The 23,764-nt window shown below is 40.3% G+C and overlaps 1 long non-coding RNA gene across 4 annotated transcripts in view; it reads right to left on the bottom strand.

The window, feature by feature from the left end:
- Positions 1–23,764, bottom strand: part of LOC120553790 — a 198,056-nt gene that overhangs the window by 4,576 nt on the left and 169,716 nt on the right. For 3 of the 4 annotated variants that reach the window (XR_005638205.1, XR_005638203.1, XR_005638202.1), the window contains 2 exons: positions 5,581–5,727; positions 5,233–5,352 (listed from right to left, as the gene is read on the bottom strand). This is a non-coding gene — a long non-coding RNA (uncharacterized LOC120553790). Of the gene's footprint in view, positions 1–5,232; positions 5,353–5,580; positions 5,728–23,764 lie in introns of those variants that run through there. The other variant, XR_005638204.1, reaches the window with a different exon arrangement.

Raw genomic sequence — 23,764 nt, 5'->3', positions numbered from 1 at the left:
GCAGCTTTTTCTGCGAGTTGAACTCCCTCTGCATCAACGATGTGCCCTGAGGCGGTGGACACCAGCTAGCATCAGGGTGAGTAGAAAGGGACATTGGAGTCTGTTTACAGACCTGCTGTGGTTTAGTTAGCAGCTAGTAACGCATTATTATTGATCTGTGATATCGTCGGAGTCAGGATTTATTCATACAGTCTATGGTCGGAGTGCTAGCTTGTGGAGTTTGACATAAATGTTTCCAACGTGTTTAGCTGCTAGCCTTTTCCCTAGGTTGGACCGTGTGGTATCTAGCGTTTTGTACCTACTTTTTTACATGAACGGCCAAGTGTGTCAGTCTCAGTTTTGTTGAACGCTATTATTTGTGCGTGTACGTAATATGGCGTGTTTTGTGTATGTGACAACAACGTTACATCCAACCCATTGCCTAGTAGACTAGCTAGCATGCTGGATAACAGCTAAACATACCTCTCTGTCCTCTGCCTGATGGGAGCGTTTCAGCGCTGTCCCTGTCTCGCGGCAGAGCGCATCGCTGGTGTTGGTAATTGCCGTTGGTCTATCGGTCGGCCCTGTACTGTAGCCTGAAAAGTTGATCTTTGAGGGTATGGCCTCAGGTTTCAGTCTGTTGGACTTAACCCTCACCAGTGACCCTGTTGTATCAAATGTACAGCTCTCTAAACAGTCTGTCGCTAAAAAATGGGTCGCTACAGACTCTAAACCCGGAGGCCGCGCCGGAGGGCTAGCCAGTTTTAAGGCAGCTAGCTATGAGTTTAGGACTGGCTTCCTTGTCAAAGGTAGCCTGTGGAAATTTAATAACCCCAGCTGCCTTAGCCCCTATAAAATTCATTACTGCAGCCATGGGTAATACAGTATGAACCCCCTAAACCTGTTGGTTGCCGTTTCCCAGCCATGTCCGTAGCCTCTGACTGTTTACATTCCACGGCTGCTTACCATGCCAGTGACGTAGCAGGTTGTGGAATTCCAACATGGCGGCGCCCATGTAACAACAACAACACTTTCAATGTACCATTTTACCCCTTTTAACAAATTCAGCCATTTTAATCATTGTACCAACGAGAAGAAATAAAATACATCTGTTATATCACCTTTAATCAAATTCCAGTTCAGTTCATCTTTAAGATGAGCCTGCAGTCAGTTGTGTTGGTATAATAAGACTCTTTTCACACTGTTTGGAGGGACTCCACCCATGTTCCATGTTATGACAACATAAGAGTTCTAGAATCAAAGTGATGTTACAGTAGTTCACAGTGCAGGAAATCAGAACTGATTTTGCAAACGTTCAACTTGTGTGTACACACCAGAGAAAGCTCTCAGAAAAACCTTGAAAAGCTTGATCTGAGTTTTAAACAAACATGGATAACTCAAGTGAAAACAGGGTAAGTTGATTCATTTAGTTGAGTTGTTTATAAAAAAGTATTTTTTTCCTAGTTTGTAAAAGTTATCAACCTAGTAATGTATTTACATTACTAGGTTGAGTATGTATTGTGAGTATGTATTGTCTGCTAAGAAAACAAATAATGCACAAAATAGTATTTGAACAGGAAGTTTAAAATGTCTATGTCAGTATCAGTTTAGTGTGTGATTTTGTTTTTGCGAAACCTTTTTTTGTTTTACAGCTTTTCAACTTACTTATCTACTTATTTTGTACAGTGATAATGTTTTTGCAAATAATTAAACTTAATTTCACTTTTATTTAGTTCTTTTAAGGTGTTTTCGCACCTATAGATAATTTGCTCTGGTCCAAATTAGTTGAGTTTGAAAACTTGGAGCAATCTCCCTTTTGTACTGTTTTGTTTCACACATAGAAAAATCCAAGCGTACCAAAATGCGCCATTACAAACCACGCAAGAACATTCACCCCACTTATTGGTCAGATTTATCTGGGACGGGAGCAAGAAAGTAAATACAGGAAGAAAGTCCTCTGCCTCTCCAACTTTACCGGCGGCTGGTTTGACCACGGAAATGCGAGTGACCGCAGTCTATTTCTGCGAGAGAAACGTTGCAAGCTGCTACAGTTTGCATGTTCTGCCGCATCGCAGGTTTCAAAGAAAACCGGACTACAATAGCCAAACAGCTCAGACTTGCGGAGTATACAGTCGGTGCGGTTCGATGTCGGATCACGTTCTCACCACAAACGAACCGCTCGAGAGTTCAATTGAAAGTGCATGGAGACCACCTCATCAATGAGGTCTCTGTATGCTTGTTTGGTCCGCATCTGAGTTTGATTGCTATGCACCTGCCCAACAAACCACACCAAGGGGAACTATGGTGCGATTCAACCGCACTAAATGAGGCTAGTGTGAAAGCCCCCTAAGATGAAATTAACTAATATCCTTGTCTCTTTTTAGGATTGTCACCATGATGCAAGTGATTATATTGAAGAAATTGTAGCTCTCATGGCCAGACTGTCCATAGGTGAACAGCTGTGTCCACCTCTAAGTGCAGCCTGCAAAAAGGATCCCCAAATAACCACAAGAGTACCTCTGTCCACCTCTGAGACGACTGAGTCCACTGATGCCCAGGTGAAGCCACAAGAAAGAAACAGGGATGATGTCTTGTCAGAGGAGGACTTTGAGTAGGTGTCTCACCTCTACCCTTTACTGACAATTAATGATTAGGTTATAAGATTCAAGAGATGTAAACATTTCAACTTTTGCCTTTTAAACAAAAAGGCAATTTCTGTTGTCACGCATCAACCAAGAAGAGCCTGAGCCCAACGTCCTACAAGTGGAAGAAAGGACTAAATGTGAGAGGACAGAGAGGGTAGACAAGCCAAAGCGCAAACGGGTATTACACAAGTATGTTATCTTAAAGCAACAATCATACTTAGCATCAATTTATTTTGAATAAGCTCCACAGAAGATGTCTTTATCAAGTATGTGCTTAAGCTTACAAGTGTATATGAAATGGAAATGACCAACAGAAAAAAGAATAATTGCTGCCCCATCCTATAATCAAGTCTCCCGTTGCCACGGAGCCACAGGGAACCGCAGATGGAGGACATCAGAGCCGCGGGGCGTATACTCTGACCAAGATCCTATTGGATATTACGGCCAAGCCACCACTGCTGAAAATGAAATAAATTACGAATAATCAACATCACTGATATTATTGCCACTGCTGTTGAAAAGGCTCCCATTGATGGTTTACAGGTATGATGTCATTGCACAACCAAACTCTGTTGTAAAACGTATGAGAGTGAGCCAGTTCCCAGGGTTGGTTATGCCGTGACAAATGTAACGTATTTACCAGTAATAGCTTTTGGGTTTACCCTGAAGCCTCAGAGCCCCCGAATTATGTTCTGTAGCTGAATATACATGTTTATTCTTAAGATGAGACTGTAGTCAGTTGTACTGGCATAATAAGGCAAACCTAAAACCACTGCTATCCCAGTTTTTCGGATAACGTAAAAAGCCTTCACGTATATGAACAGATAAGTCTATCGTCAGTTATGTGTCACTAGGTGTTGAGATGTGCCACTCTCCATCATATTAAGTGAATGAGAACATAAGGAAAACCACACAAATGGTACAAAAAGTAGCCCCAAATTATCACAAGTCAACATAAACCATTTCTTTCAGCGCAATTTAATAGAAAGTAGCCCAATTTAGCAGTGACAATACATGTAGATTTATGCTAGGGAAATGGTTAGCAATATTGTTACTGAAAACAAGCTAGGTAGTGAAAAGTATGTTACCCCTATATTTCTAAAAAGGGCTGAGGCAGCTCTATTATTTCTATTTTGTAATATGGACCATTTTTTGAAATAAAGCTAATAATAATAATAATAATATTCATTCAAATATTCATTTGTTATTATATAGTTTTCACTCTTAATTAAATTGCTGTTTGGAGTTCCTTCCATTTTATGACACGATAAGAGTTCTAGAATCAAACTGATGTTACGGTAGTTCACAGTACAGGAAATCAGAACGGATTTTGCAAATGTTCAACCTGTGTGCACACCCCAGAGAAAGCTCTCAGAAAAACCTTGAAAACCTTTAACTGAGTTTTCAACAAACATGTCTGGAAAAGACCAGAACAACTCAAGTGAAAACAAGGTAAGTTGATTCATTTGGTTGATTTGTTTGTAAAAAATGTATAAAGTAAAAATAAAAAAGCAGCTTCTTTTTTTCTACTTGTAAAAGTTATCAATCAAATATATGTATATGTATGTATTGTCTGCTGTCTATGTCAGTGTAGGTTTCTACTAGGTTTACCTTGTGATTTTGTTAGTTTTTGTATTATGTTTCGGTTTGTTAGTTTTACAGCTTTTCAACTTACATATCTGCAATAATGTTCTTTGTTTATTTTCTTGCAATTATTAAAATTCTATTTCACTTTTATTTAGTTTTTTAATATGATATTATCTTATTTACAAACCGTATGTCTTTTTAGGAATGTCACCATGATAAAAGTGATTATATTGAAGAAGATGTAGCTGCCATGGCCAGATTGTCCATAGGTGGACAGCTGTGTCTACATCTAAGTGCAGCCTGCAACAAAGATCCCAAAATAACCACAAGAGTACCTCTGTCGACCTCTGAGTTGACTGATGCCCAGGTGAAACCCCAAGAAAAACACAGGGATAATGTCTCGTCAGAGGAGGACATCGGGTAGGTGTTTCATCTAGGGATGGGTATCGTTTATCAATTTCGACACCACAAATGTTTGGTCTAACAACTACAGAATAAACAATACAATATTAGTTTTTATCTAGATGTCAGAACAGCTCACACTAACGTTAGCTGAACAGCTTGTCACTAAAATGAGAATAGCTGCCACACGTATTTCATTACTTTGTGGTAATGTCTGAAGTTCTACCATGGACACTGTAACAATTTTTTGTAAAAAAACTGCCTTGGTTACCTTGTTTCAAGCCATTCTAGCGTGGTATAGAAAGCCTGCAGGAAGACTCAGCTCGACTTGTGCCAGTTCTCATTAATATTCAATGAGCTAAGCTGCTTGACTCTAATTGGCTAACAGCTAGCCAATGAGAGCCTGGCTATCAGCATCCTTTACCCAGCGCAACTGGGCAAGCTCATGAATAGTAATGAGCTCAGATAACATGATGTCAGACTGACCAGCTTTTGTAATTGGCCTGATTTCTCCGCTTATTTCTTTTCTGTGGCTAGAGCTGACAGAGGAGGTAGCAGTTCATTTTCACATTCACCACATGACACAAACACATATGGACCTAACATTTTGTGTGGCAGGGCACCTTTAATGATTAGGTTATAAGTTTCAAGGGATGTAAACATTTCAACTTTTGCCTTTTGAACAAAAAGGCAATTTGTGTTCTTGAGCATCAACCAAGAAGAGCCTGAGCCCAAAGTCCTACAAGTGGAACAAAGGAATGAATGTGAGAGGACAGAGGGGGCAGACAAGCCAAAGCTCAGACAGGGTGGAGTATTACACAAGTAGGTTCTCTAACATCAACATCATACTTCTAACTTCTATTTCATCAATTTTATCAATTCATTTAGAATAAGCTCCACAGAAGATATCTTTATCGAGTGAATTATGTGCTTAGGCTTACATGTGTATATATGAAATGGAACTGACCAACAGAAGTGAGAATAATTGCTGTCCCGTCCTGCCGTCAAGTCTCCCGTTGCCACGGAGCCACAGGGACCTGCAGATGGAAGACATCAGAGCCGCGGGGTGTATACTCTGACCAAGATCCTATTGGATATTACGGCCAAGCCACCACTGCAGAAAATGAATTGTAACAAATAAATTACTAATAATCAACATCACTGATATTATTGCCACTGCTGTTGAAAAGGCTCCCATTGAATGTCTAGTGTTAACATGATGGTTTACAGGTATGTCACTGATTCAATTGCAAGAGTGTGTATGCATATTTCTTTCCTTTGCATAGTGTACAGAGTTGAATATACACAGAACTGATCCCCCAGGACTGCAGGCAGCTTGGAAGATCAATGCAGCAGCAAAAACATTTATGTTCAATTTGTGCTTTTAATACTATTTTAGTATATATAGAAGACAATTAAGTGATTTGTTTTTGTTTTAAATTCAACTTCTTGATAAACCATTGATTAACCTTTGAAATTGTCTTTTTTTATATGACCTCACTGTGACAGATGCTACTTAAGGTCTGAGTCAGCAGGTCTGGGCTGTTTACTGTTTGTGCAGTGCTGTTACAACAACCTATACATAATCAGTATTAACACATATTTCATTTTCTTTATGTTCGGTGTCTCCTCTGATATAATTCCCTTCACTAGCATATAATCAATTTTAAGAACACTCAAACAAGCATGTCCCCCAGTTATAGGCGTATTTTACAGGGAGGATGGGGGTTACAACCCCCCCCAATAATCAAAACAGCCCCCTGCCCCAAAAAAAAAAAAAAATATTATAATTTCCTTTACATAATTAAAGACATTTGCACCATAAATTGATAAAGAAAAGGCACAAATTGTTGCAGAAAAATTCACCAGAATGCAGAAAATAATGTCTTTGTAGCTCACAATTTCAATTTTGCTCAAAAGTGGAGCCCTCAACCCCACCCCCCAATGTTGAACCCAAAGTTACGCCCGCCCCCAGTGCTGGAAAGTACTGTAATTAAGCACATTTACTCAAGTAGTGTACTACTTGAAACTGAGATATTTAATTTCCATATTATGCTACTTTACTCAACTACATTTTGGAGACAAATATTGTACTTTTTACTCCCAGAAATGATTTGACAGGCATAGTTAGACGCTACTTTGAATGTTAAAATTTTAAATACAACATTTGGCCATCTGAGACTATTAAATACAATGTTTTGAACTGAACCGTTTAAAGTAGTCTATTATAGCCTAATAGCACCAGCACAACCAGCTAAACAATAAAATACACAGTAATAATATTCTAACAATATGAACCCTCTGATAGGCACCATTCTGCTGTATAATGAGTACTTTCACTTGACACTTTAAATACATTTCGCTGCTTATAATTTTGCGCTTTTACTCACTAGTTACAGATTACAGTATGTGTAATATTGCTCCTTTTAAGTAAAATATCTCAATACTTCTTCCACCATTAAAGCCCCTAATAACAAAAAAGGTATACACAACATAATTGGCAACATCCATGACTGGTCTGTATTACTATCATAACATACAATGTCCAAAATGGAGTAGGAACATGCAATCGTCTATCCTGATATACACTCATTACAGTCACAGTTAGACGAAGGGCTGTTGTGCAACGTCAGCTTCTATTTTCTACCTAAAACTGATTGAGGGACCTAGTTTTGGCTTACATTTACACAAAAGTCGTAATGTAGGCTTTCATTGATCTGATCTCTCAGTTATCTGTAGGGTCTCCGTTGCCATGGGAAAAGAATTGTTTCAATATGAAAACAAAATGTATGGAAAAAAAACATTTACAGTGAATGTCAACGAAAAAATCATATAACCAAAAATAAACCCCTCCTTGGCCACTGGCGATTACATTTCAAGAGTTTTTCGGTTTCAGCTGTCAGGTAACTGCACACATATAAATAAGGTCTATTTATTAACTTCTGTATAGCTGCACTGAGAGCCTTAGGCCACGTCCACACGTACCAAAACTATCTTTGTCCCCCCCCCCGTCTTCCCTGGCATCGTTTCAAGAATGTTTGCGTCCAAACGGAACCATTTGTAAATGACTCAACACGCTACTTCATATTCCAGGCCTATAGGTGGCGATGTTTCTGCTACAGAAATTCACCAAAAACGGAGAAGAAGAGGCGGAGCATGTGCATAAAGCTTGCACGCTGTACACGAACAGACAGTAGAAGAAGAAACCAAACAGCCCTAGTAACCCTAATAGGCTCAATATCTTCTCCGGCAGGAATACAGGCATTGTTGTTGTTATGAGACGTCGCCACGGGATAAGAGGTCGAAGGCTAGAGGTCGAGGGGTGTGGCGATGACATCATCGATACGCAAGTATGTGGCTTCGCCGTCCAAACGAAGACGCAAGGGCGGCGTTTTTAAAAATTTGCATCCTGGGACTGGGTTTACAGGATTCGTTTGGACGATCAGCCAAAACGATGCAAAACATGTGCGTTTACACCAAAAAGCGTTTCCATGTGGATGGCCCCTTAATCAAATCTGTTATCATTCGCGGCGTCACCTGATAACAGACACTCATTTTTTTTAAATTGGTGACCTGATTAGACATTGTTCTAATTGGATCCCATCAAGTGACAACCTTTCATGAATAGTTTAAATGGCTATGTATGTGGCTGATTATAGTGTTTCTTTGAGATAACTGCAACACTGTTACATATTTCTGCTCCTTTATAATGGAATTGCACGTGGTGGGAAGATGAGATACATACACAGTTGCAGGTAGAGGCACTGAGGATCACACACATGGCTGCACAAGTACCACGCACACGCACACATGCGCACGCACATACACACACACACACACACACACACACACACACACACACACACACACACACCTTTACAGTTTTATGATCTTTATGTGTTACTTTACACAAGAGAGCAACACGAGTGTAAAAATTGAAGGAGTCCCTCAATAAAAGCAGACCTAGAGCTACAGCAGGAGCTTTTTACTTCAATAGAAGTCTGTAAATTCAAGCTTCAACTACTGTCAATAGTCCCCATGAGCAAGGGCAAAGCGTTTTAAATTGCATTGTCATTCTTCAGTGTTTTCAAAAGGATTAAAGTTTGTCAAGAAATGTCAAACCATAATGGGGTCAGGAGTTGACAACTCTATTTCAGCATTGTCAAACCACCATAATTACTTCAAAAGCCCGTCCCCGCAACAAATCGTCATTCCGCCATCATAGAAGCCGTGTGTCACTGCCCCGAAGTGGATCTCTGCATTTTGTCTTTGTAATGGCTTATGGAAAAGAACGGCCCATCAGCTCGACTTTCAGCCCGTGTTCCTCTTTGCCTTGGTAATCTCAATAATTCCATGTACGTTTCTTAGCCTTGTTTTGTCTTGCAAGACATTTCACATCAGACTTTTATTCACTCAGTTGTCATGACGGTTTGTGCGAAGCCACAAGACTCTCCACCCTCTGGACGTTTCTCATTCAGCACGATATATGTTTTTCATCTTAATTGTAAGGGGGTAAGCAACAGGGTTTAGAGTATTCATTTGACAAAATAAAGCACAGATATCCAATATCATTATAACTATCATCATCATCCCTCTCTGCTGGAGACTGGCAGTAATATAGGAAAACACAGACCTATTTGTAAAACTATTTGTATGCCTATTCTGAAATGTACTTTCAATCACTTTCACTTCTGATTGCTTTCTGCTTTAATGGTTATATGACTGTAATTCCATTTGGTAAAATGACAAAGCAGAGTTAAGCTGCATGTTCTCTAAATGTCATTTATGGTATTTTCATAAATGCAATCAGAGGAGTGGAGAGAGTGGGCAGGTCAGTTGAGCTTATTTATCTGAATCGTTGGAATGAGAGTCCAAGTTAAACAACCCCCTTCCTTGCTTTTTGAATCAATCTTCCATGACATGCAATATAGTGTTTTGTTTAGTAGAGGGGAGAGAAGGATTTCAAGGATTGGGTCACAGTTTTAAAACAGTACTCACATGTCCATACGTACAGTACATTAAAACAGCTTTTGCTTGCTGTTACCATTAATCTGTTCATACTGGCAATTAAATTGTCCTTCCCTAACATCCCCAATAGAAGAGATGGAGGACAAAGTGGGTGTCTGCCAAAGTTTGAGTCAGTTTTTTGTGTTTCTGTGTGAGCGGCAATGGAGGAAAAGTAACACAAAGAGGGAATATCTAAGATACTAAACAAGAAAAAAGCGTTATGAAGCCACCTCTCGACAGGAGTTGAATTAACCAATCAACTTCCTTTACGTACAACCATGCTAGCCGCTGTATGGCTATATATAGGCGCAGCTGTGTTTCCATCTCAACGCTAACACCAGCATGCTTACATGCTGATATTAGGTAGGTTTAATGTTTACAATGTTGACCATTTTAGTTTATCGTCTTTAGCGTCTACCATATAATAGCACCAAACACAAGCTGAGGCTGATTGTCATTCGTTTTGCAGGTATTTGGTTGTAAAGCAAAGTGTTGGAGAAATTCAATAGGTAAACTGATGATGGTGCTTGATGAAAAGCTAATGCATCACTAAAGTCAGTGAAATGTATCCTGAAGAGAACATACCAACGTAACAAATGTCAAAGCAATCCATCTCATATTTGTCAAGTTATTTCTTTCAAAAACACAGATGACCACCTCATGTTGGCGATGAGAGGAAATGTCAGGGGATCACCAACGTTATTAGTATTCATCCTCTCTGCACCATGAATGTCAAAATGTAATCGCAATCCACTTAATAGTTGAGATATTGCAGTTTGGACCAAATTGGAGGACCGACAGACAGACCAACACTGCCATCCATTGAGCCACGCCACTGACTGTAGCGAACAAACTCACTGGGTTTTTCTAAGTCAGACTCCCGAAGCAGGAACAATTTCCGCTAGCAAAATCGGTTTCAGTGTAGACATGGGCTCCCGACTAATGTTCTAAAACAGACTTGAACATGTTTTAACCTCTCCTTTAATGTAATACACAAAACAAACTGCTTAATTCCACTGAGACAAAGCATAACATGGTTTCCTTGTTAAAATGATTAGCAGGCGGCTGCTGTTTATATGCACAGCATGGATGATTCAGCAGGTTGTGTTAGGACGGTTACAACTCTTCTATACTTTCCTTCAGCCCTCAACAACTTATTCAAACTGTTCCCAAAAGACCAGGTGAGAAGTGAGGGACTGCACTTACCCCCAGGCACACTGCACCTTGATAATGGAGTGGGGCTGAAACGATTAGCACACTAACAGCTTCACACAAGTAGGAGTGGGACCAACACAACTCTCAGCATGACTGCTGGTGGTGCCATGGCACCTTTCGAAGGACTCGATGCCCTTGAACAAGAGGTGAAGAGTCTCAACTTTTTGTAAGAACAGCGGGCACTATTTTAATTGCTACAACCAGAGCAATTGCTGCATACCAAGTTGCTGTTATCTACAATGTACATGCAGCAGTCATTCATGCACACTATGAATACAAAGGCAGGTGAAGTGGAATTTAAACACATGCTTACACATACTCTTAGACATGTTATTTTCTATTAGCAACACATTATCAGAAGGGCCAACTTCACTCGTTTTCAACCAGATAATTAAAGTGGTGAAAACTGAACCAAAACAATACATAAAGCTCAAACAATGAACTGAAAGATGCTAAAAACGCTCAAGGGGAACTGCGGTGATAATACTGATGTGGGATTGTAGCAGCACATAATATACAGCCATTTGTTCCATTGTTAAAGCTATAGTGCGTAGTTTCTGTTGCCCCAATGAGGAATTCTAAGTAATGACAACAAAACTGTCGGCGCGTCCACATGATACAAGCCACCCCCCCACCCCCACCCCTCCTCCATGCAGTTGCTAGTAGCCAAGGAGGACAAGGAGGATTAAAAAAACATGATGGACTCTTCAGAAGAGGTAATTATCTTCACTCGAGCTTCTGCGCGGAAAAGTCACCGGACGAGCTTCTGAACATAGCCGTACTGAGAAATACAGAGAGAGTTGTGTGGAGCTGAAAGTCTTAATTAGCTTTGTAGCAACTCATTTGGCATTGGCTTGAATGTAACGGACGTTTATTAATATCAAAAAGTTACACACTAAAGCTTTAATATATTGTAAATATGATTATTGCAGCTTTTAAGAATATGTTTTAGTATTCAATCAGCTGCATTTGAGATACTTCTTAATCAGTTCCACTCAGTTATTTTCCTCCTCACTTCACTCTAAGAGATTGGCCGGACTGGCACAGTTTACAGCTGAACATTTAAGCATGCTGACCCTTAGGAGGTTTGTCGCAAGGAGCATTTTTATTTTATAATACAGCATGTTGATCAGATTAAAAGCTTCAAATAATGACACACACTGGTTGCTTTTATGAGCAAACTCAGAGCCCGTTTCTGAGTCATTCATACATTTTCTGCAAGATATTTCTGGACACTCATTGCACTTCGCTTGGGGACCTTTCCAATTGTCGGTGCATTCCCATACTCACTCTGCTCCTGTCAGCCAGGAATAAATGATAATCCAATGCGAGCTTGGGCTTTAAGAGTTTGAGTGCTCTGTATCTGTCTCATAATGATTAGTGAAAGGGTCACACTGCTCAAACCCCTCTGACGCCAGCATCCGCCCTTAATCCTCCCTAATCCCCAAAACAATGGGCTCCTTCGTGCAGGGGACTGTGACAGATTTTTATCATCCTGCTCGAAGAGATCAACACGCCTTCACACTGCCAACACAACAATGATAGCAGTTTAAAACTGCCTGCCCTTTTAAGTTCCAACCCCAACCTGACATGACACAAGGCACAGAAAGGGTGTAGGTAACAAAAATGCAGACAAGAAGACTACTGTGATTTATGTTTCAGGGTTAAAATGTTTTACCCCATCCAACCCCTCCATTGCCAGCAACCTCTCATCGTGTTTCATATGGAAGGATTAAGGCTGGCTTGCTGTCTGTATAGCCAGAAGTGCTGGCTTTTGGTCTTGGTTTTGGATTATGAGCAAAAAGAGCTGAGGTGATTCAGACAGAGGGAGAAACCCAGAAATGCATCTCACACACTGGATGACCAAAAAACGTCCACAGGTTCGGACTGAGCATCGGACCAATGATAGCACTGGTTCAAAAATGCTGTTAGATCTCTTTTCAGGGCTGTTAGCACTGTGAATTTGTGCATTTTTTGTAATTTGGGGGAGTTCACATTCTATAATGCAAAAACTACATGTAGTGGGCTATAAGATGATTCCAGCATCCATAGATTCAACATGTTGACATTTAACTAGATTTAAGCCAACAAAAGACTACATTAAGTCTTTGTCCAATAGAATTGTATTCCTTACAGTGTGGAGTATGTCTTGAAACAGCATTAAAGAGGGCCTTTAGACAGTGAGTTGTTGCATACCACAGGCTGCTGCTATCCACCCTCCGCCTGATAATAGTATCATCATTATGCAGCTAATTAGAGAGGGTTGTATCTTAAAATTGAGGACATTATTAGAAATATCACACCATTAATATAGCAAGTTTTGCTAAGTATCATCACAGGGCTGGGCGATATGCAGAAAATCAAATATCTCAATATTGCTGAAAAGATACCTCGAAATCAATATTGCGACAATATTGTAGGGTTGACTAGTGTTATCACAAAATATTTACACAATGACATTTTTGATAAATAATCATCAGTAATGTGGATATAATGACTAGGTTGGTACAGGCAAATAATAGAACAGCTAGAGCAGTTTGCTACGTTCAGAAAATGACATCACTTTATATAATGCAGCCTGTAAAACCAGGAAATCTAAGAGGATATCTAGTCTCATATAAATAACATATTGGGCAGGGCAATATAATATCGATATATTACCCAGCCCAGTATCTTCATATTTTTTATTGTCCCCGACTGGACATTCAGACTTTGATAATCCAGGTGGAGGATTTTAGTAAGGTGAAGCTAAAGACAACTAAGGTCTCATACGTAGGTGCACTGCGCATAGCGAAGGCAGGAAAAGCCGCCACCACAGACAAGCTCGGATTACAACACACACAGAGGGAGTGTGACTTCATTCTCTGCTCATGATGCCATTACTCCACTATATCTCTACATAGCAAATTGTGGTTTACTGCTATATTATTGTTCTGAATGTCGAGTACAGTATATATATATATATATATATATATATATATATATATAAATATGTCTAACACTATGGTGTTAGACTTGTTGATGTTAGTAAATTTTGCAGAATTTGTGATTGAAAAATCCTGTCTCATTGTATTATAAACTCAAGTGCAGTGTTTTGGCATCAATCAAATTCATGAATTTTTTAATCAAACTGGTCTTCCTGGAACTTATTTTATCATCTCAGCGTAACATGAACCAACACAGCAGATAAGCATAGTCCCTTACCTTTTTTTTTGCGCAGTCCTGTTTTTAGTATGAACACTCACTAATAATGCAACTGACCCGCAACTGAGAGAGCTCGATGAACTACACTAGGCAAGACGGACCAAAATTAATTCAGCGTAGAAAACCTAAATGTTCTCCACAATTATCATGCTTAATAAAAATAATTCCCTAAACCTGGAGTTACTCAGGCGTGTCAGGGGATGCATTCATGCAGAGTTTACAAAGTCATTACGATTACTTCCCACATGTCTAAATTATACAGCACATATTGCCAGGCCTTTTGACCCACATGAAGACATACTGTGAATACTCTAACACTGCATTTCACATTCAGAACAGCTCTCACCCTTGAGCATTATGATAATCTTTCCAACCAGCCATATCGCTGAAAATGGTCTATCACACACGCACAAAAAAATCCCCCATTTTATCTGTATCTGAAAGTGCACCTACATGCGCACACACACACGCACCAAGCATCCATAAGGAAACGGCAGCATTGAGACGTACAATAACAGCCGTTATTACTTGGCATTTGGCAGTGACATCAATCAGAGCCAGCCATTCTAAGCAATGTAATGGTACATAACTGCTCAGCCAGAGAGCTGATTTAATAGAGCATGGTCTGATAAAGTCCCTGCAGAGATCACTTCATGGCCAATAGGTTGTTCAGGCAGCTAATTGGTCAAAAAATAAAACCTCTCTCAGGATTTGGATCCAGTGTTATCACAGGGAGTCTGGCACACTGTTAATGAGTTGCATTGGCTCCCTTTAGCCCCTCTAACTATACTGCTCAGGCTGTGCATGGGGACTTGTACTTGGGCATAATTATGGTGATGATGACCAAATGTTTACCTTATAAGTACACTGGAGGATTTCTGCCGAGTCTATACAGTTGTATTAAAAGTGAGAGTAATGATGTAGGCTCCGAACCTCAGCTGCTCGCTTATTTTACAGCACAACATCCAACAATTGTATTGATCTGCATTCACCTATACCTTTAAAGATATTTAAAGAAAATCAAGGGGAAATAATCTTCTCATCCCGTTGGTTTCAGTTCAGTAGGGCAACCGATATTTAGTGTCGGACGTGACGCTGGATGTGATGGTGCTAAAAGGAACCAAAGCCTTAACCCGGTCAATGTCGCTTTACATATTGATCTACAGCGCCAGAATATTACTTTTTTCACAATTGATCTAAGATCTTGATTCAAGCATTTATGTAATCTTGTTTTAAGCGACAACAATTTTGCCGGGACAAACAAGCCCTCCCAATTCATCCCAAAGCTGCTTTAAGAAATGCGTGCGTTACTCTGCGTGGACACATATGTGCACAAGAAGTGGCCAGACCAAGTAAAGCTTCCATCTTCCTAACTGGGCTTGGTATCAATAGCCCCTTTTACACAGAGATTCCGCAAAAGTGACGTGAAGAAGATCTGCCACTATGCAGGCTTTGCAATGAATCAAGCAACGCTGGCATAATGCTGACCCAGTGTTTGATTTCAGTCAGCATGCCGGCAGTCCAGAAGCAAAAGAGGCGTGACGTGTATTTTTGAAATGACAGGCATCTAGGAAAACATTCAAAGGTGTAGCGAAGACATTTTGTTTGTTCTGTTCGCATGTAGACGATACGGATAGAATATTTGTTCATTAAATAGTGTCCCTTAGAATACTAATGCATCTTGATCTCAATTATCAGTGGGAAAAAATGATGATTCGGATTTTGGTCTATGGTATATTTTGGTATATTTGAAAACAAAATAACTGAGACTGCGACTGATGTTTGCTGTTCATGGTCATACTGAATCTATCCATGCATAAATCCTTCCATTCAACCAGCCCCATATCGGTAACACAACAACATATTTTCATGGTGGAGCATCCGTGCGTGCTATATCCAGTGGTCGGCAGCAGCAGTGGATGACATTCGATATTTCACCGACGGTATCGTCCTCATCTGCCTCTCCCTTCGGCGCATCATCTCTCCCCTTTCCTGTCGTTACGTCTCCATCCTCAGCTCCTCCCTCTCTCTCTGTGTCTCCTCTCCCGTCTACCCCTCTCGTCTCCTCGTGCCTGCCGTGGCGTGACAGGTGACTGGCGTCGCTAACAATAGTTAGCTCAGCAAAGCGCAAGCCGCATGATAAATTACCCTCATCAGTTTGTTTTGCCAGCAGCCCACACAGGTCACCACCAAGGCCGGTCGTGACATTTTGTTGCATACTGTATATGCAAATACCTGCCAATCAATTAGCGTGCCGCTCCCTGCGCTGCCCATTGTGATTAAAATGAATTGATTGCGGGCTAAAATCAACACCGGCCAGCCTGCCAAAAGCCCAGGGGTCAAAGGGTCGCAACAGTGGAAATGTGAAGGAAAAAATAAAACTTGAAGTAATGTTATTTCTTCCCTCACTTCCCTTTATTCTTTATTGCCCCCTTATAACTGCAGGCATAAAACACAGTGAAATCTGCTGAAAATGAGAAAACTGCAATGTAAACAGACTGAGTCATAAATTTGAGGGAGGCTGTCAGGGCTTTTTGAAGATCAGGTTGATATGTGATGGGGAAACGATGGTGGCAGCAATATTTCAAGCAACCTGGATAGCCTTTGGGTTATCTAAGCAAACTCACGCGAGTTCTGTATGTGTGAGTGTTTCATTTCTTTTGTACATGTCTGTTACATTCAGAGAGGAAGGTGTACATGCTTAGGGTTGCTAGCAATTACAGGACAAAGAGCTCTGCAGGAAGTCACCAGAAAAAAAATACAACAAGCTTTTTGATTAAGTATCAAGGGCTGAAAAGGCGGAGGAAACAACACGTCGCTGATGGTTTACGGAGAGACTGATTAGAGAGAGCACTTATCATTCAAAACCACGACTGCTTACATAAACAATGTCTGCACAGGAAGAGTCAAGAGCGAGGTAATAGAGTGTGCAACTCAAAAATGATAGTTTCCTTTAAAACTGCTATTTTCTGCAAATTTGGAGTAATTTACACTTTTTTTCTTTTTTTCCCCGTGCAGCTCTCTTACAGCTGTGAAAACGTAGAGGGGTTTCAGCTGATGATAGTGAAGTTCCTCATTCTTTATGAATAACAGTTTACTTGAAAGGTACACACATACTGTACAGGTGCATTGCCAATGCATTTTAAATGAATCAGTGCCTAGTTAAGGGTTATTACGCATGACACATCTGAGTCACCTCTGTTTCTATACATGCTAAATGGAACTGCTGATAATCTGCTCCCCTTATTAACCTGAAAGGGTCATATAGGTAATGAAGCATCTTTTTAGAATTATGGTTTTATTCAGTTTAGTCTCCAAGTGGTGGATTACTGCGTGTGGGGCAAGTTTCATGAAAGAGGTCACACATTTATTTATAGAAGTGGACCTCATCATCCTCCCCCTCCCTCATCTGTTGCATTAACTTCTTTTGTTTTGTTAAGAGGACAAACACGAAACTTCTTTGTTGTCTTTTCACACGTTTTTGTCTTTTTATTGCCATTAAAATGCGGCAAGATTTGTCCTGTGTAACTGCATCATAGTTATGGCGGCTGTTGTCTTTGTTTTGGATTCCACTAAGATCTCTGGTTCTGTCATGTCCCCCATCTGTTGTGGAGATCTAAATGTCACTAAAACAGACGGACCTCGAGCTACAGTAAATATCCTTTGACATTTGCTTGCAGCACTGTTACTCAACAGCAGTTGGACAACCTTTGAGATCACACTCCTATGCCCAAAATGTCTTTAAATATCCCTAAATATGCGAGAAATAAAATTTGGTATGAGATGACAATCAAATGGAAAGCAAATGTTACTTATCCTTCTCTTGTTACTGTAATCATTTACCCTCTGCATAATCCTTGAAGTTAAAATCAATTATTTTTTTTACAAACTTTACTTTATTTCAAGACATTCTATGCTGAGTAGTGGATGTCTCTAGTTACTATTCAGTGCTGTGGAGAAACGATGCGACCTAAGGTAATCCCTGTGTTGCTACCAAGTTATTTCTCTCCTTTATGTTAGCAAATTGATTTACACTACACTATGAGGTGTACATATTTTATATCATTGTTGTTGTTTACGCATCAAATGTGTCAGTCAACTGCAGAGCCCCTGTATATGCCGGCAAACTCGAGTGAGGCTGCTAACCTAGCCCGACCACTGCAGTCCAAGTGATGCTACCTTTGTGGATTCTTTTCCCTGAGCAACGTCTACAAGGAGGAGTCAAGGAAGAATGAGGGTTTACTTCAAAATAATGTTCAGGAGGTAAAGTAGTATGACTGAGAAGTTCTTGATTTGACAGGAAGGACCTGTGGGAGTTACAAAGCGACTGCCTTGATTGCACTTTTCCAGGGCTAAAACACATCTTCATTGACTCCATGTGTGTATTTGGGTGCAGACGCTAATTTAAATGTTTTTGCATTCATTGTTTGTGTGTGTATGTGTGTGTATGTGTGATGGAGCAATACTCTGTGGGTGTGTTCCTCATGTTAGGATGAACAGGGATATTGGGGGGGGGGCATAGTCCATGCATAATTCATAGCCCTGCATTGAGCCATAATCTTTGTGCACTAATGAAAGCTGCAGCGCCGCATTTTTACTGCATGTAAGTCAGGCGGACTAGATAATGTGGCAAGAAAGAGAACATCGCATCATGACTGGGTACACTTCCCGCTCCTGCCGTTGCTATTATCTCCATCCAGAAACTTGCAGCCACTTTCAACAGTCAATCAAACTGCACTGGAGGCTGACAATACAACACACCAGACTTTTATGGATTTTCGAAGCTAGAAGAGGGTGCCTTGAAAAAAAAAGAAGGTGCCTTGACAAAAAAAAAAGGAAAAGGTAGGAGGCGTGTGTGGCCAGGGAGAGGAATGTAGTAATGTAGTGGTCGGGCTGTTACAATGAACGACTTCTAGCTGGTAAGGAACTCCAGCTGACAGCCAGGAAAGGTGTTTTCTTTAAGCTCGACAGCAACACTTTTCCCATCCAGGACTGTGAATCGCCCCCTCTATTTCAAAGAATCTCTACGTTTATGTGATGGAATAATGTGTATTAGCGAGTGCAGCACATCATTCGCTCTCTCTCCTCCTTTCTCCTATTTCCCTCCCATTGCCCATCAATTCCATGGGTTTGGCTCATTGGGTGCAGTGGAGTGAGACCGATGCGCATGGTCGCGCTCAATAGCACCACGCTGCTCAGCATGGGGATATTAGTGTACTCTGCCAGACGGTTTGGATAGAGTCCTCTGACCTCACTTGTAAAGAATCACTTTTCTATCTGTCAGCCGCTCTGCATGTTTTTGTGTCCCGTATCCAAAGGTGTCCAGGCAGGGTACATCTAGGGGCTGTAAGTGGCTGATAAACGCTGACAGCGGAGACAACGGCAACATTATTGACTTGGAGGAAAATGACAGCGAGGGACAGTTTCTATAGCTGTATACTTTAGATGTGGAAAACCAGCAAGAAGCATGCTGTTCTGTAAAACGCATTACAGTTGTTCTCCGCAATGTCTATTCTAGCATCGCTTCATGATTTTCTTTTCCTATTTACAAGAAAAGCAAGGACTGTGTCATGTGTGAGAATTTCAGGGATGAATGTTAGTTTAAAACCCGATCAGCAATTCTTCCCCTCAGGAGATTTGAATTTGAATCAGCAGGAATAGCTCAAGGCAGAAGACAACTGTGGGTCTTGTAGGCGTACTGGTGCTTCCACATTAGTCTCACTCCAGGCTTCATATCGCTGGTGTGATGCATTTGAAAAAAAACAGGCATGTGTTAGGTCTTATCTTAAAAAAGGAGCACATTATTGATTTTTACCAGCGCTAACCACCAGTTTAAGCTTTCATTTCAAATTTGAAATCTAAAAAGAATGAATTTTCTCAGTGTCTGTGTCCAAGCTTATGTGACTGTGGGAGATGGCCTCATTATTACAGTCAAAGGCTTTAAAAGGCTCGCCAAACACCCCGCCACCTGAGATTACTTCTTGGGTGGCTCATGTCAATCGCCTTGCCGTTTATAGGTAGGCAGACTTCTGAGGAAGGAGCCTCCTGTCCGTCGCCCACGATGAGCTCATGCATTATTCTCAGGCAAATTCCCTTTCCATTTGACGAGAACGGAGGAGGCCTTGAAACATGAAGAAGACAGTTGAGGATAAAGTCTGGTGGACTTCAAGTGCAGTGAGCGATGACTGGCTATTGAATTTTCTACTTCTCTCCAAGTCTATCTTTTTTCTTTATTCCTCTGTTCCTTGCAGTGCGTATTTTAGTTTCTCACTCTCGGGCTGACTTATGCCATCCTGTTTGAAATACAGTACACTCCTTTTTTCGGCTAATCATCTGAACTTATGTCATGCCATGCAGCACTGACATCAGCACTGGTAATGAAAATAAGCTTAAAATCTATGAAAAGGGTTTAAGAAGCTGTCTGAATGCTTAAGCTTGGCTTGTGATTCGGCAACATCCGCTATTCCAAGACTATCTCCTCGGAGCAAAGAAGAATGAAGATTGGAGTACATGCTGCAGAGTTATAGGCTAAAAGAAGAGTAGTGTTTGTCTTCCTTTTTGTAGACATTTTTTGAAAGTAGCTGAAGCTTTCTGTCTCTGTGTTGGCACATATCCATGAGCAAAATGACTTCCCATAAATCGTTGTTAATCACCCCCTTGTCCTTTTTAAGCTTAAAAACTGTACACTGAAACATTACAATATTTAGCCTATAGGGCCAAATCAATATTTTGGAACTCAACACTGCATGCTAAAAAGGAAGCTACAAGGGGGAGATAGTTATCTTAGCACTAAGACTAGAAACAGAGGGACACAAACAGCTAGCCTGGCTGTGTCTAAAGTTAAGAAAAATAATAGGGTTACTAAATAAACAGTTAAAGGAATAGTTTGACACTTTGCTTTTACGTTGTTGCTGGGAGTTCATATCTGTCAGTTCAATATGGCGCTAAAGCTAGGAGACGGTTAGCTTAAACACTTGGGTAAAGACTGAGCTCAGGGCTAAACAGCTAGCCTTGCTCTGTACAAAAGGTAAACATTTTCCAACCAGTGCCTCCAACTAATTTAAAAGTAACAGTGTACACTAATAAGCATTGTTGTAAATGCACCAGACTTTGCAAAAAAGGCTATTTTTAATATGTAATTTAATCTGCAGTTAACACGCTACATTTGTTTAACCTGTAAAAATCAACGTGTAAAAAGAACAAGTTGTGGTTTTTGGTGCGGCAAAAAAAAACAGCAATGTTTATTAACAGATATGAACTCAGCCAGACAGCAAATAAGAAAGAATACTATTCCTTAACTATTAGTTTGAACGGTTAAAAATAGACACTAGTCTTTCTAATTTCTGACATTTCATTTGATAGTTTACGATACAGACGGCAATGCCAAGAAACATTTACTGGAAGTTTCTTTGCTCTTTCAGTGTTTCCCTTCCCGAGGTTTCCACCAGCCATTTTAGGCCAAGTATTTTGAGCTGCACACAGAGAGAGAACCTGACCTGATCACGGTGACCCGCTGGTTCCTCTGCTTCTGCAGCGCTTCATGGGATACTTGGTCCCAGCAGCAGCTGTGTTCCAATTAGAGAGCCCTGACTTATGTGGCCTGTATTAGCATTTCATTTAGGCTCCCCTGCTCCTCACCTGGCTCCTGCGGTGTGGTGGTCCACCACAAACTGTCACCGGCTCGGCCGGTGACTGCCCACCAATCCCACTAATTGACTCTTGATCTTCCCACAGCGCACAGGTGAGCCCACACCGCATTAGTTTGGATTTAACGCACAATATGAAATGGAATATCACCTTAACTTCTCCGGTCTTCCCCTCTACTGGTGGGATAAAAGGACCAGACACATGGTAAATTAAAAAGAGGCAAAAGAGAGCTTGAATGCAGGCTCTCTTTTGATTATCACTCTTTATTCCTATCAATCCAAATACTTTGGGGTATTAATGGCAACACAGTGTTCATTATACTTCTCTAACAGCTTATTAATCTTATTTTAAAGCCATAATACTTCTTTAACAGCTTATTCATCTTTTTTTAAAGCAAGATAAAATCACCAACCACAGATCCTTTGTACCTCAGTTTAAACATTAAGGGTGTCATGCTGCTTGCTGTGACTGCAGACGGGTGCCCTGCAGAGAATAAGAGATTCCTCTAATAACTGTTTGCCTGGGGTGAAGCCTGCAGAGGGCCAGGCACTGCCGTCTTATCTCTAGGAAACATGCCACATGAGTCACACAAACACAAACGCGAGTACATACGTGCACATGTGAATCCTCCAGGATGCACACGCACATAGAACGACGACGTTTAGTCCCTCAGCAGCAGGGAAATTCAAAGTGAGGTAGACATATACAGGCATCGCTCACAGTGCGTACTGAATTATCTCAAGTATTCAAATAATATTATGCGCTACCTTTTTTATATAAAGTGGATCCCTGGGCTGCCATTGTTGAGAAGATTTTGAAAGAAGTGACTTTTAAGTTTATTTCCCAGGCTGCTGCAGGATCTTATAAAAAATAATATATACTTGCATAACAAGGCACGACTTGATTTCCATTTCGGTTTACATAAGTTATTGAAAATGTGTTGATGGCAGAAGGGTAGTTCACAGCGTTAAGCCACTGGGTACCCAGACAGGGAATGTGTTCTGCTCTCATTTAATTAGTGTGGTTTCAAGTGAGAGAACCATCAACAATCTTCTTACTGAACAATTGGTTTAATTTTTTCAAATGATGAGACAGCACCTAGCGGAATTGCCAATGGCTTATCAATTAGCACACGGAAGAATTACACAACCAAGTATTGGAGACTGTAGCATCTGTAATGCAGAATTGAATAAAGAGATGGGAAGGTTGATAGATCAAATTAAAACCTAAAACACTATTTTCTTACAAGTGAGGACTTATTGTACTAGGACTTAACTTGTTTAATTCAGGTTTGTTTTAGAAATAACTGTTTGTATCTTGATAAAAGAAAGAATAAAGCAGATATCTGCATCCCAATTTAGAAAATACTGCATAGGCATTATCTTCCCCTTGTTGTAAGATAAATATGATTTTAAAGGCAAGACTGACTTAATTTGAAGATTTCTGCATTACAAACCACATATACTTCACATCACCATTTTGTAAATCATGCAGCTGTGTTTAGATTTTTGAATGAATCTTTTCTATTGCTACAGGAAGCAGTTGTTTTCCATTTAGTTTTTTTTTACACTATAAAAAATGAACTACCATTACAGTGATAACCAAGTCTGTACTTGATATATTCTTGTTGCATGGTAATACAGCTCATTTGCTGATTGATTTGAAAAGTTGTACAACTCAAATTTTAAGATTTGTTTTTGTACGACAATGAACTGAAACCAATGGCTGGAATGTGAGAATCGATAAATAAAAATACATACTATACACTTGGATAAAAAGCTATTTTTATATAGTAGTTTTCAGACCAACAAAGCAAAAACTCTGCTAGTTTATTGATTGTGACGAATGCAAATAATGTCAATATTTGAATAGTCTCACATTGCCAGAACTTCCTCCACAGCATTCCGGGATGGGAGAAAAACGTGCTCTGGCATTTCTTTAAACCAATCACAATCGTCTTGTGACGGAGCCACGGTGCCGCTGCAAAATAGCCTTGGGAAGGAACTTGTCTTGGTGGATTTACCCTGCAGAGATCTGAGGATCAGTTAACTATAGTCCTCATAAATCGACCGAAGTTT

The sequence above is a fragment of the Perca fluviatilis genome, chromosome 23 (genome assembly GCF_010015445.1).
Source record: "Perca fluviatilis chromosome 23, GENO_Pfluv_1.0, whole genome shotgun sequence".
Taxonomy (NCBI): Eukaryota; Metazoa; Chordata; class Actinopteri; order Perciformes; family Percidae; genus Perca; species Perca fluviatilis.
Note: the sequence above shows the minus strand (reverse complement) of the source record. Positions and strands in the feature narration are given on the sequence as shown.